Source organism: Calidris pugnax, unplaced genomic scaffold, assembly GCF_001431845.1.
Source record: "Calidris pugnax isolate Ruff unplaced genomic scaffold, ASM143184v1 scaffold13, whole genome shotgun sequence".
Lineage (NCBI taxonomy): Eukaryota > Metazoa > Chordata > Aves > Charadriiformes > Scolopacidae > Calidris > Calidris pugnax.
In genome coordinates, this window is record NW_015090810.1 from 20350753 (window position 1) to 20366023 (window position 15271).

The following is a 15271-nucleotide window of genomic DNA, read 5'->3' on the forward strand; positions in this document are numbered from 1 at the left end:
TTTCTTGTGATATCTGTATCAGGCAACCTTTAAAGAAATTGGATTGTAGTCAGGTTTCAGACACAGCCATATTTATTTTTTTTCAGCATGACTGCAGTCTGGTTTATTTTAGAGCTGTTTAAAATGGCATAATTAGTGCACCAATTAAATGGATTGTGAAAGGCTGCTGCTGCCTGCTGCAGAGCATGCTGCACCCCAATCCAGCCCAGAAGGAACCAGGGGTGCAGGATGGACGTTCCCATGAAGTGGGGAACAGCAGCACCTGGTTTGGTTGGCTCACTTGATTGGAGCAACTCTACCTGAGTTCTTGCTCTTCATCCCCCTTGGGGATCCCTGAAGCTCTCTGCTTGGGCCTCAGTTGCCCTCACAGCCTAGCCATTTTCTGAACCATTTCCTGGGATGAAAATGGAGCTACAAAAAAGGGTGCAAGATCACTGCTGCTACATCAAGTGCTTTCTTGATCTGACAACTTGGTCATCTCAAGTGGCTCATATGTCATTTTCACTGGCCCTCCCTTCAGTATTGTTCAGCCCAAATATTAAAAATTAACTGTTTTCTCAAAATTTGAATGATTTTTGATGCTGTATGAGGTAATAGTTAAGGTTTTGAAAGGAGGGTTTCTCTTGAGTCCAACACCCACATTAACTGGTCCTTAATTAGACCCCTAGATTTTAACTGCGTTGTGAACGCGTTCTCCTGAGCATGTGAAGTTTTCATTTTTCTCCACTCATTCTGACTGTGTGGGCTTTTACAGCACAATCTGGGGCCCTGCAAGCTCTGAACATTTTAGATCAGTAATACTGTCTAGTTATCCTCAAACACTCCCATAGTAACCCAGAGCTTCCTGCCTTTTGGCAGCGGGATAAGACAGCCTCTGTGCAAGCAACGCTGCCCCAAGGTTCTCTTCAGCCTGCGAGAGGTGAACAAGCCATCCCTCCAAATCGGCAATGCAGATGAGCTTTGTCTATTTTTTTCCTTGAATGAGTATATTATTCTGTGCACTACAAAGAAAATGGCACTCAACTGATTTTTTTGTTCCTTTATAGCACTTCAAAGCAAGTGGTATTCTGGAACTTCCTCCAAAAAGAGAAACCCTGTCTTTGACACAGGACAACTGGCCATAAGCAACCATTGCTTACAAGGGGATCCATCTCCCCATTTGGTACTGGTTCAGCAGGAGTCACAAGCAAATTATCTACTATCTGAAAAGATCTTTATTTGACACTTTTATAATTTTTTTCCTATCTGGTACCAGAGTAGGAGAAGGGTAATAGGGCAGCTGAGGGTTTCATGTGTGTAGACCCCATGTGGGGGGACCCAGGGGCTGTGGGTGGCATGGGCCAGCAGTAAAGGGCCACCTTGCTGCTGTGAAAGAGTGGAATACACCTCACTCACAAAACAGAAACAGTAATATCTTTTATTGAGGTAAAAATAATAATTTGTCAGAGTTCAATAAATTCAACGGAATTTAACAAAGTTTAACAGCGGTTTACCAAGGTTCAATAAGTTTGATGGCAAGGTTAACCTTATTAATTACTGCATGGAAGAAACATGTAAAGGAAAATTGAGTTAGAATGATTCACACAGAGACAGAAAAGGGTAAGTAAAACCCTGCCGTTGAGTCACAAGGTTCAGAGTAGATGTCTTTGTTTTCTGAACTCCTGATGGAGTTTAGGTGTGGCCAGGTCCAATCTTAGTCTCAGACATGGACAATGGTTTATGTCTAATGGAATTATTTATACAAAGTTTATAATACTTAATATTTAATAGCTAGATGGATTAGGAAGTGTGGACTTCTTAAAGATGAAATAATATGATTTTAGAAGGACATACCAATAGGTTTAAATGATATACCCCAATTTCCTTGTTAATTATTGCAAAGAAACAACATGGGACTACTGTGTTTCCACTACTTAATCATCATTTAGTTTAGCTTCTCCTCAGTTTACATGAGAAACTAATTCAAAATTTGACTGTCTAGCAAGGAGAGGAAGATGTCTTGTGATTCTCTGAGCACCTGTTTTACATTTCTTTCTAAGGCTATTTCATTTTTTTTCAGACCACCTCACCCACCCTCCCAGAAGAAGTAACAGCAATTGTCTCTCATTCCTGCAAAGAGTATTCAACTGACCCAGAAGGGAGAGGAGCGGTACAGTTGTCTCTGGCTTCTTTGAGAGCTGCAGTCCAGCTTGCCATATATCTCCATCCCATCTTTGCCAGCCTGCTCCAACAGCCCCAGGGTGTTCCCTATTCCCTTGGCAACATTTCTGGGACCTGTATTTGTCTCTTATGCAAACTTCAGTGTGGGCTTCAAAGCAGGAAGAGAGGTAGTAAAAACCTTTTTAACAGAAACCAGGAACAGGTAACAATCCTGATCACCAGCCAAGGGTTCATTTATTTTACACAGGAAAAAAAGAAATCAACCAACAGCAACAGAATGAGATTTCAGCCCTGCGGGAATATAACTCACTTTTTTCCTTCATCTACTGTTGTCATCTGAGATCAGAAACAAGTTGGATCCTTGCTAGCATAGAAAACCAATTGGAGAAATGCAGGTTTTCAGTGATGTTTGGTGCACCTTTTCATCACTGTTAAAATAAAAGAACTGCTGCATCACTTGACAAACAGAGAAGATACTTGCAAGTTCTCTCAATATGAAATGAAATAATTTTGATGTTTGGGAATTATGTCCTATTGCCTTTTAGGGCAACTGCTCTGGAGGCCAAATAATGAACTTGACATTTAGGGATATTGATGACAATTACTGTGTTCATTTATTGAGACTGAGAAACCACTTGTTTGTTTGGGTTTTTTTTGTGGAGGACTAATAGCTTAATTAATATTCATTTGAAGTCATAAGTAAGTACCCTGTTGGAAGGTAGATCAATAGTGCCCATCACAATATTTAATGAGAAACTGTTGATCATACATGCCACTCCCTGACACAGAAGTGTGGATTTATAGCACAGAGAATACACAAGGATATTAAAATCTTGCACAGTGAGCTGAGGAGGGGACAGACAGAGAATACTTACTCAAATGTTAATTAAGAATTTTCCACATCAACACACCTTTTCCACTGCTTGCCATTGCATATTGAAATATAATGGGATACTTCAAATCATTATTTTCCTTTTGCATATTTATCAAAAATCTGAATATTTATTTTTAATGTCTTCTGTAAATAAAAAAATCATAATTCTTCCAGCTGATAATGTTTTCCAATCAGAATATTAAAATATTCAGATGATTTTGACACCATTGGGCCAACTCTTTTGAATGATCCTCTTTTTTAATCTTGATCTATGACTCACACCGAGCATGGGAAAGAGAGGATTTTGTTGTTGTTGTTGTTCTTGTTCTTCTTCTTCTTCTTCTTGGAAACCCAAGAAGCTGGATTAAAATAAAAAAAGTCAGGGGGAAGGGAAATGGTAAAGTCTGTTGGGTGTTGGGTAGGAAAAATAGTCACGTGTAAACGTGGCAGGTATTAGACTGTAGTAGTTGCGATCAGGTCCCATCCACATGTAGACTTTTTGGGGGGTCGTACAGCATGGTCTAAGCATGGACAGACTCCAACTGAGGTTTTTCTGGAGACAACAATTGCCTACAACACCTCCAAGAAGCAGATCTGTTTCTAGGTGCTTGAATATCCAGACCAGTGTCTACTATACACTTCCAATTTTAAAACATTAGGCTACATTGCATGGTAGGGACTGAGAAGACTTCTCTTTCCAGCTGAGTTGCTTAAACACAAGAGCACACGACGGTTTCCAAGTCCCGATTGTCTCAGGCATCTCTCAGCCTCACATAGTATGGGTAAATATTACTCATGAAAAAGAAGATTAGGGTACAGTTAAATATTAACAACCATCTGTGCTCTACTGCTTCCAGGTCGAAACAACGAAAGCACAGTTTTATTCCTTGGCTTCAAGAATGAAGGACAGTGAGTGCTGAAACTGGTGAAACATGTGAGACTGCTGAAATACATGGTTAAGGTGAGGAAATCCTAAATCACAGATTCATGAGAAGATTTAGGTTAAAAATTGTGAAATGTTATGCAAAGCCCTTCTGAATGGTCAGGGCAGAGCATCTAGACAGTTCAGCAGCATAAACCCATGACTGTATATTTGGTGTCCCAGACCCTGCAGGCTTGGGATGGCACAAACATTTCAGACGGAAACACGGGGTAGAGTTCATAGAGCATTTGGGCATTGCTCAGCACGGGGGAAATAATGTGTGCTACCAACGCTTCCGTGCCTTTCTTAGCAACATATCATCAAGTTACCTTTGGTGAAGGCTGCAGGCTGGGATTTCAGGTCAAGTCATTCTGCAATGCCATCTTAAGGTGGTGATTTCCGTTTGAGTAGGGAACTGCAAGAGACAGGGTCAGGGATTATATTGTCTATCGTCCCTCCGACCATGCTTCTGTTCACACTGCACTCACTTTGTTGACCAGACAGTTGTAAGCCTTTAACAGGTGGCCCAGGGGAAAAAAACACAACAGTTTGGCTGACAGCAGCAACACATTTTTTAACTAAGCAGCTCAAAAACCAGCCTCAGGTAATTCTCTGATGAGTACTATCACCAAATTATGTAGACCGAAAGAAATTCACGTTCTTTTTGTCCTAGTAAACTATTAACGTTACTCATGTAACTGTTCCTCACTAAATGCTGGAAATCCTTACGGGTTAACTTGGAAAAAAATTTCAGGTGTACAACAACTTTTTATCATGAATTAATGTCACAGGGAATCAAAGAGGAGAAAACAAAAGGGAGAGGGTAAGGTTAATTTTGCAGCCAGAAATATAGTAGGATTTTCTTTAAAATTAGCTGAAGAAATGGAAGATTATAGAGATGGAGGAATAAAGGGTAATAAGGGACAGAGACAAAAGAACTCTTCTGACCTAACATTCAGAGAAATAGCTATACCTGTAATACTTTGTAGTTATTAAAAATTCATTGTCCCATAATGCTGCCAGTAGCAGTTAGCATTATCTGCTCCTTAACTTTTGTGCCAAGATAGTGAAAGCTGCTCATATTTGTCTTAAAATATGATATGACTGAAAATGGTCCAGTAAAAATGTATTTCATTAACACTTTAAGGACTAATGTGGCACCAGACACTGGCGGCTTCTTTTGGAGAAAAGAGACAGTCTTTGCAGGACTGTACAGAGAAATTCCAGTGAAATTTTGAACAGAACTGCAGAAGAAATCTGTAACTTGTGTGATTACAGTAATTAAACTGGTATTTTTTTTTCATATGAGAACATAATGGCAAGTTCTTCAGCCTTGCTTTGTTTTCCCAGAGGGAAGTTGCTATGCTCATAGAGAAGGAGAAAAGAGCATCTCTCCAAGTTACTTAGGTCAAATCCGACAGTGAATTTGCAAGCAGTGACATGTGACATAAAGTTTTCACCCAGTATTTAATTAGAAACCAAATTTATGGTCTAGCTGTTGCAAAGAAATAACATCCTAATTAATTTAAAAGCTTAATTGAAAGTAGCTTCAAAGGATTCCAGTATTTCTTTCTCCAAACATTTTAAGAGACTGTGTCTGGTTAAAAATGTCTAGTATCTTTCTTCATTATCCCATGTGTCCCAAGCCCAATCACAGTTTTACTGCTAAATCAGTGGGGACAGAAATGAGTCTCTGGGATAAAAATTCCCCTTAAGGTTTTATGGGTTACTGATTATATAAATACCAAGGCCATTCAACTGTGTGTTTAAAAGAAAGAATAAATCTTTGCTGATCTCTCTGTAGCAAGCTAGCGAGCGCATTTGACGTTCATTAAGGAGAGGTATGCTGCATAAGCAAGGCTGACACTAGTTATTTACTGCTTAATAAACACAAAGCTGGGCCAAATCATTTTATTTGGAAACTCGGTTTTGGTGTTTGGAGTTTTCTGCTTTGCTTTGCCCTTCCTTGGTGAGGTGTTAGGGTGCAGCCCCCTGCAGCGAGTCTCTTTGGGCTGAGTTCAGAAACATCAGCAGGTATCTGACCTCTTTCTGTGACCATGTGACCCGCTTTCTCGATGAGGGGAAGGCTGTGGATGTTATCAACCTGGACTTTGGTAAGGCCTTTGACACCGTCCCCCATGGCGTTCTCCTGGAGAAACTGGTGAATCATGGCATAGACAAGTGTACCCTCCGCTGGATAAAAAACTGGCTGGATGGCCGTGCCCAGAGAGTTGTGATTAATGGGGCAAAATCCGGTTGGTGGCCGGTCACCAGTGGTATCAGGGCTCAGTTTTGGGGCCTATCTTGTTTAATATCTTTATTGATGATCTGGATAAGGGGATTGAGTGCACCCTTAGTAAGTTCGCAGATGACACCAAACTAGGTGGGAGTGTTGATCTTCTTGAGGGTCGGAAGGCTCTACAGAGGGATCTGGACAGATTGGATCAATGGGCCAAGGCCAATGGGATGAGGTTTAATAAGGCCAAGTGCCGGGTCCTGCATTTCAGTCACAACAACCCCAGGCAACGCTACAGGCTTGGAGAAGAGTGGCTGGAAAGCTGCCCAGCAGAAAAAGACCTAGGAGTGTTGGTGGACAGCCGGCTTAAGAAGGCCAATGGCATCCTGGCCTGTATCAGGAATAGCGTGGCCAGCAGGAGTAGGGAAGTCATTGTGCTTCTGTACTTGGCACTGGTGAGGCCTCACCTTGAGTACTGTGTTCAGTTCTGGGCCCCTCACTACAGGAAGGATATTGAGCTCCTGGAGCATGTCCAGCGGAGAGCCACCAAGCTGGTGAGGGGTCTGGAGAACAAGTCCTATGAGGAGAGGCTGAGGGAACTGGGCATGTTCAGTCTGGAGGAGGCTGAGGGGAGACCTCATTGCCCTCTACAACCACCTGAAACGAAGTTGTAGAGAGGTGGGTGTTGGTCTCTTTTCCCAAGTGAATAATGACAGGACCAGAGAAAATGGTCTGAAGTTGCAGCAGGGGAGGTTTAGATTAGATATTAGGAAGAATTACTTTATTGAGAGGGTGGTCTGGCACTGGAACAGCCTGCCCAGGGAGGTGGTGGAGTCACCATCCCTGGAGGTATTTAAGAAACGTGTAGACATGGCTCTTCAGGGCATGTTTTAGTGCCTGAGATTATTGGTTTGTGGGTGGGTGTGATGTGGCGAGGTGTTGTGTTTTGTGGGGTTTTTTTGTTTGGTTGGTTTTTTGTTTGTGTTTTTTTTTTTTTTAAGGTTGGACTTGATGATCTCAGAGGTCGCTTCCAACCATGGTGATTCTGTGATTCTGTATTTTGGGACAGCCCAACCAAGAAGGGTCATTGCTGTGCCTGTATGAGAGGTGTTGAAAGGACTGATGTTTTCAACCCCTTTCCTGGGAGATAACACTCCAAGACTTGCTTAACTAATTTGTTTGGACTTGGTCTGGGAAATGACAGTGCTGAATGATTCAAATCCCACAAACTTGAGTAGGCAGTGAGAATAAGCAACAACTCCCAGAAGCTGCAGAACAAAGCAATGGGAAGGGGTCAGCCAGTTATGAGAGTAGAAGCCACTTCATAACATCTCAGAATAGTTGAAGTTGGAAGACTTAGTTTGGAAATCATCTAGCATTTGTATGAACAAGAGGCTGTAGGGTGTTCCTGCTCTAGCACGGAAATCCTCACATGCCTCTGTTGAAGAGAAATTTCCCACAGTGACCCTGAGAGGCATTTCAGAAACTTTTCTCTTAAGGAGAAGGGCTGGGGTCAAGTGGCTTTGAGTAACTGTGTTTCATACAGCTGTTGAAAAAAACCCCCATACCTAACTTGCACAGGAAACAAATTGGCAGAGAATCTGTCATAATAGTCAACTTTTGGATACGTTTTAATTCCTGCTTCACTTTTTAATTTCTTTTTTATTTCTCCTGACATGCCTCTCAGGTATAGAAAGGTCAGATGAAATGCAGAGAGCTGAAGCCCCCTGAGCTTCAGTCCCGCTGGCACTCCGGTGTCTCATAACACCCAGCCCGAAGGGGAAGAAGAGAAGAAAAATGGCCTAATAAAGTGCTCATCCCGAACAATTAATCGGGTTAAAAACGCGAGGCGATGTATGCATTTAATAAATCGTGTTTATATTAATTATATGAAGGGAAACGCACAGGTGCTGCGGGGGCTGGGGGGGGCGGTGACGACGGGGCGGCCGGCAGTGCGATAGCGCCACCTGGCGGTGCGCCGCCGCCACCGCCGCCGGGCAGGTTCCGCGCCTCTTTGCGGCCGCGGCAGCTCCGCGCCCTCCCCCGGGGGAAGCCCCGCTCCTCCGCTCAGGCCAGAGGCTGCTGGCTTTGCTAAGCGGGGCTTAGTCGCTCAGGCCGAGCACGGCACCGTCGGCAGCAGCGATATAAAAACCGAGAGTAAAGCATGCAGGGGGTGAGAGCAAGTCCTATAGCTCAGCTGCTGTTAGTGAAATGGTAATTATTTATTTACAGTGGCAAAACAACAGCTTAACAAAAACATACAACTCATTCACAAAAGATACTTTGACTTCAATTTTTGTTATTATTCTGTTTCTTTGAAGCTTTAACCTTCGCTTTCCTAAATACTCAGTTTTCCCACCCAACTTGCTGTTAGTGCTGTTATTGTTTTGGTGTAAGTAGAGCAGCCATCCAGCAGGAGAAGGTTGTTTTATATGGCTGTTATGTTTGTTTGGTGGTTTTTGGTTGGTTTTTTTTTTTTTTTTTTGGCCAAGGTTGCAGAGAATCACAGAATGATATGGGGTTGGAAGGGACCTCTGGAGATCATCTAGGCCAACCCCCTGCCAAAGCAGGGCCACCCAGAGCAGGTCCCACAGGAACGTGTCCAGGTGGGATGTCTCCAGAGAAGGAGACTCCACCACCTCCCTCGGCAGCCTCTGCCAGGGCTCTGCCACACTCAAAGGGAAGAAGTTCCTCCTCATGTTTAGGTGGAATTTCTTATGTTCGAGTTTGTGCCCATTCCCTCTTGTCCTGTCCCTGGGCACCACTGAAAAAAGACTGACCCCATCCTCCTGACACCCACCCTTTCAGTATTTATAGGCGTTGATCAGATCCCCCTCAGCCTTCTCTTCTCCAGAGTACACACACCCAAGTCCCTCAGCCTTTCCTCATCAGAGAGATGCTCCAGGCCCCACCCAATTTTGCAAAATTCCCACCCAACTTGCTGTTAGTGCTGTTATTGTTTTGGTGTAAGTAGAGCAGCCATCCAGCAGGAGAAGGTTGTTTTATATGGCTGTTATGTTTGTTTGGTGGTTTTTGGTTGGTTTTTTTTTTTTTTTTTTGGCACTATGAAATTAATTTCTGTCCAGGATTCAGATGTGCAGTAATGGGGATACTGTGCCACCGCAGTGGGGTTGCGTTCCCTCCAGAGCTGATGATGCTCCAAAGCTGCTGGCCTCTGGGTACCCCTGTGTTTTGGGAAGACACTTGAACAAAGTGACTCAACAGCCCTTTGGACGCTCACTGCAGCATCCGCTTTTTTTGAAAGAGCAAATGCGGTTAATGGCACATCCTTGATACTCCCTGTTCAGCTTATCACCTTTGTCCCCTTGGAATTTATACTCAATATATGCCCAGGGCAGAGCCAAGCCAGTTCATAATTACTCTCTCCATTTTTCTTTCTTTTTTTAATTTGTAAAAACATTTTGCTTTCCAGTCTGTTGAGCCTTCCTTCCCATAGTAACCTATTGTGGGTCTTCTTTGTTCAGACCATGCAAATCACAGATGCGGGGGCTTCCATTCCATGCAGGGTGCCCTTTCTCCACCTGCCATACTTCTCCTGCCACAGGATTTGAGGACCATCCCGACCACATAGTCAACCAGACCTTTGCTAATGTTCACCTCCTCCACATCACTAGAGAAATGGTGGATTTTGAGATGGGGATATATTATGCAGAGCAAGGATGATGCCAAATATATCATTCACCTTTCCCAAGTCTACAGAAGGACTCTTGAAACACTGCAGGTGTCAGCAGGGAAACTGCAAACTCCCAAAGTTTCTGTCTCATCCTGTGGTGGATTTGGTTGCTGTAATTTTTGGGGGTGCTGTGAAGCGCTTGAAAGGGGGAGATGGAGAGGGAGGGAGGATTCAGGGACAAGAAATACCAGCATATCATCTTGTGGAAAGAAGAAAAAGTAGAGGACACTTTTCATCAGTAACCTACCTACAAGGACCAAGAAAAAAAAGCCACATGTGTCCTCTCCAGGCTCATTTCCATTGCCTCCAGGTGAGAGATGGAAGAGCAGCAGAGGACTCATTTCCAGATGAATTTTGAGGTGTGGCAGGAATCAGGGCATGGAAGCATGGACAGACCCAGAGCAACATGGAATAGGGGCTAAAGAAAGAGAGGATGATGTGCCAGGCAATGTTCATGGTGAAGACTATCTGTTGTCTGATGAAGGCAGTGCCACTGTGGGAGGTAAGGACCTCCTGTTCACACAAATCCTGTCAGAAACTACGTTGTCCTCAGAAAGCTGCCGGCTCTGTAAAATCAGCTCATGGTCAGGCCTGAGGAACCCAGGTCCACCAGGGAAGTTCTCAACATTGTCTGCATTCTTGTATTCACATTGTACACACATTCACATTTAACATTCACATTCAACATTTCTTCACAGAAGGAGTGGTCAGACACTGGAATAGGCTGCCCAGGGAGGTAGTTGAGTCATTGTCCTTGGATGAGTTTAAGAGTTGTTTAGATGTGGTGTTGGGGGATATGGTGCAGGGAAGAACTTTGTAGAGTAGGGTAGATGGTTGGACTCGATGATTCCAAGCATCTTTTCCAACCTAGATGATTCTGTGATTGTATTCACAGCCCTGCTATGAATTTTCCCAGGACCCTGAAGGCATCAGACCAGCTGATTTCTGGGGATGGATGAGCTATCTGCAGTTTGGGACAGGAGTGCAGTAGTAATGTTCACCCAGAGCGCACGGGATATTCTCACTTTGTGCCGTGTCGACCCACCTCACCCTCCCAGGCACTGAGTGATACTTGACCCAAATCTTTCCCCTGAGCCTGGGGAATACCGTGGTGCAGAAAGTCCCGTCCCTGAGTGCCCTCTAATGTCCCTATTGACCCCTATCACTATCTCCGAGCCCATCCCCAGCTAATCCCTCCTTAACACCTTTTCGAATCTAATCTAAATAGCTGCTGGCAAACCTGCTAATTCTGTTTGTTAATTCTCCAGCCTCTCTGCTCGCACTGGCTGCTAACACAAAGCTGTCCCCTTTCTGCTGATGAAAAAGCCTTACTGCCAGGGCAGAAGTCACACGTTCCTGGCCATGGTGAGAATTTGCAGCCTTCCAGATAATAGAGGTGGGACTTAAAGGCGCGACATGGAAGAGGAGCATCAGCATGGTACCTAGACAGAAGATAGATGTTCTGCTGTTGAGATAAATCCTATACATGTGTTCAAGAAGACCATATGCATCCAAGTCCAGATTTCTAGCATGTTTAAACATGCAATGTCCTGCAAACCATGAGAGATTGGGTAGGGAACAAGACTTAGCCACCAAAGTCCTACCTAGGAGAGTAAATTGGGGAAATGAAGCAAAACACAAATGTCATCATTTTCTTGTGGGTTTTTTTCTTTTTTTAATTTTCTTTTCCTTCTCATTTAGACATGTTTCAGTATCTCTTTTGTGATTGTTTCTGATACCATAGATATTTCTGAGTTCACCCAGAGAATAGAGCTGCTCAGCTCTGAAACAGAGAGCCCACCAACATAAGCACAGTACCTCTTGCTGTATGCAGAAGTGAGGCAATCTGGTTTTGTGCAGGGTTTTTTTTTTCCTATGTGGTTTCTTTTATGGACTTTTTCAGTGAACACATTAACAAAATTTCTCTTCTGTCAGGCACCTTTCTCCCTGTTTCAGAGCATCAGCCGTGCACCTCTGCTAGCTGCCTCCTTGAAGCTGTCCAGCAGCTTTCAAAGGCTGTGGGAGAAGAAGAGGAGTGCAGCGGATACACACACAGTTTGATAGTACAAATCTAGTTTCATTTAATAAAAAGATGTAAGGATAATGTTTCATATTCCAAGTGAGAGAATTTTTCTGTTCACGTTCTTTTTTAAAAATTTTGTTTACAAATGTATTATTGGGGTAAAAATACCCAAATTTTAAATGTGTTTGATTCATTGTGAAAACAGCTTTTATATTTATATATAGATTCATATTTCTGATTCTAGAAAACAATATTAATATTGTTTTGGTGTAGAATTTTTTAGATATTTCAGATACGGTTGAGAATTGGGTCCTTTTTTCCACCCCAAAAACCCCAAAGAACAAAACCTTTCATTATTGAAACTCTGCATGTCTGGTGTAGGTTTTAAGTCAATTCGATGCAGAACTACTTCAGATCTGTGAGTACAACAGCAAGAACAAATCTCAGATATTTCCCCTTTCATGACAGGGTCAATTACTTGCAAAAAATCTAATTAACACACAGTGTCTTCCCTCTCACTCCTTCTCCTTTCCTAGGTCCTTTAATTGCCTGTGAAAAAGTATCTACATTGAGCAGCTGCGACGTGGAAGGGAGAAATCAGAAATGACACAAATTCAGTACTCCACGTCTACTGAGGTAAACATGAGGCCAAGTCGCCATGTGACGCTAATGAGTTCAATTATCAATAGAAACACAACTGGCTTACAATGCTCTTTTTTTTTTTTTTTTTTTTTTTTTTTTTTTTTTCCACTTTGCAGGGCAATGGGATCATATAACTCAGCTCAATCATGGAGAGAAAAATCTTCCCCCACTCCCAGCCCCTAACATGTCTAATGTTCCCTTTGTGGTTGCATTCTTCGCCAACCAGGATTACCCTTGACAAAGCAAACCCTTTTGGCAATGATCTGTTCTCCATTTACCGTTATACAATAATTCTTAACAAAACTTACCCAAATAAATTAACATTAATTTTAGGTTTCTGTGGAAAACTTGTTGAATCATGATTAACATATTAATACGGAGTAATAACAAGTAATTCCGTATAGCAAATAATTCCATCCTTTGAAATATATGGGTGGGGTGTTTCTCAGTGGTGCAAAAATACACCTTTTTCTCCACTCTAGGATAAAACTGTATACTAAAGGGAAAAAAAATGCTGGTTAGAAGCTTTCACCTTGAATTGGATTATTAAAAATATGCTATAGAGAATTTCAGAGGAGAGTGGGGAGTGTTCATAAAGGGAGGGAGCAAAGCTCCCCTTGGCACTGAGTCATACTGAGCTTTCTGCTGTTTGCAGCCTTCCTGAGGTCCACAGGAGCAATGAGCAACCTCAGCACCGCTGAGAGCCAGCTTTCGCTCGGGAGAGGAATGTGCTTGCCGAGAGGTTGGTAGGTGAGAGCAGGGCCCTGGGAGCCAGCCTGCAGCATGAGGCACACAGCCCTGACACTGGCCGTGCACCTGCATTTCTTTGGCCCCCGAGAAGGGCACCTGCATTCTGGTGCCCAAACGAGTGCACGTGGAATAGAAGGGAAGTCTGAACGCAACGCGTGTTTTTCTGACAATCTACAAACTGGTGTAGTCCTGCAGTAAATCAAATTTGAATGGAGCTCTTTCAGGTCACCAAAACTGGGATCAATTCCCTTCCCAATAACTTATTTTCCTCTGAACTTACACCCTGTCTTGAAAGGACTATAGCCCCAGTCCCACGGGCAACCTGATTTGCAGCTGGTTTCAAGGACCAGATTGGTTTGGTAAGCATTCACATAAACATTTGAACTTTCCAGTTCTCATTTTGACTGCCAACTTAAACCTGTGTGGGTCCATCCAGCCACTAGAATTAACTCCGTAAATTAAAAGAGCTAATCTTCCATGAAGGTAAATGCCTTAAAACATCTGTTGCAAGATCTATCAATGAGGAGAAAATAGGTGCTATAAATGCTTGATAGAAGATGTGCAAGGACATTTACTATCACTTCTGCATGCACTTGCAGTTAATTTCAGGAGCATCCTGGATGTTCGGGGACTGAATTAGCCCTCTGGCAGTGCTCTTCATAAGATCCGTTCACCGGGAACCATTTTCAGACTCAGTTTTCTGGATCAGAAAATGCATGGCAACAAGCAGATATGCAGCTACCATGATACATTCAGCCCAGTGTGAATCATTTTTCACAGCAAGAAACAACTAAGGTTTGAGAAGATTATGGATCACAGGAAAAGGGCATTTCTATAAATAATTAGATTAGAACTAACAAATGTGAAACTCGTATTGAAAAATGTGGTTGTTTATGAGGTGTGATCTGTAGTTGCTGCTAAAAGAGATGTTTAGATACAGATTTCAAAAGCTATGTGCATTTTTCAACCTCCTTCAGCCACAAAAAAAGCCTAGGTTGTGGGTTAGAGCAGCAGCCACTCTTCATTTTGTAAATAGACATTGTAGGGACACAGTGCCAAATGGGCTTTATGCAGAGAACCCTGAGACAAAAATAACCAGGGAAACTGTAATTTATCAGGCAGCATCTAGTGCCTTCTCTTATACTTGCTAATGGCCAGAATGGTATGGAATGCACTCATCATGGAGCACTGCACAGAAGATCTGTGAGCCCTTTGGTTGCCCACTGCTGTACCAATGAAACCTGGGCTGGGCAGGGAAGCTCCTCCGTCTGGGGAGACCAGTGTCATGGAGGGAGCAAGGGCATGTCCCAGGCCCTGGACCAAGCAGCTGCCTCAGCTGTATCCCAATGGTCCACCAGGATGGGGCATCCCTGCCTTCCTGCAGGGCATGTGGGCGAGCAGGGCACTTGGGTCTGGGCTAAGCACACAAGTTGTGTAGCACAGGCATGGCTGAGCTGGCTTCAGACTCGAAACAACAGAACCACACAAAGGGGTGCATTGTAAGGACAAGCCCATCCACGCTAACAGAGCACGCCTGTCAATCCAGCAGGCAGGGGATGCCTCTGAGCAGTGTTTGTGCAGTGTTCAGCATCGGCTACTTAGCCCATTTAAATCAGCACAACTGCTCTGGCATTTGTGGAGTCATGCAGATTTACAGTGGCTGAAGATACAGCCCATTATCAGCAAGTAACTGTGTTCTGAGGTTGTAATTTCAGCTGGAGGAAAGCCCAAGTGGTTTATGTGACAATTAGAGCTTCCTTAGGAGAGTGATGGCCACATGAAGCCTAATTTTTGTCTCACATAATGGATATTATATTGCAGCTGCCTCCCAGACCCATAGCTCTGCCTGAGCTGTCGCTGCTGCCACCTCATGCACTTTTCCTCCCAGCTCTGACTCTGATTTTTCCTCTCATGCCTCCATTATTGTTTTTTCCGGAGCAGGGAAGCTCCTCCGTCTGGGGAGACCAGTG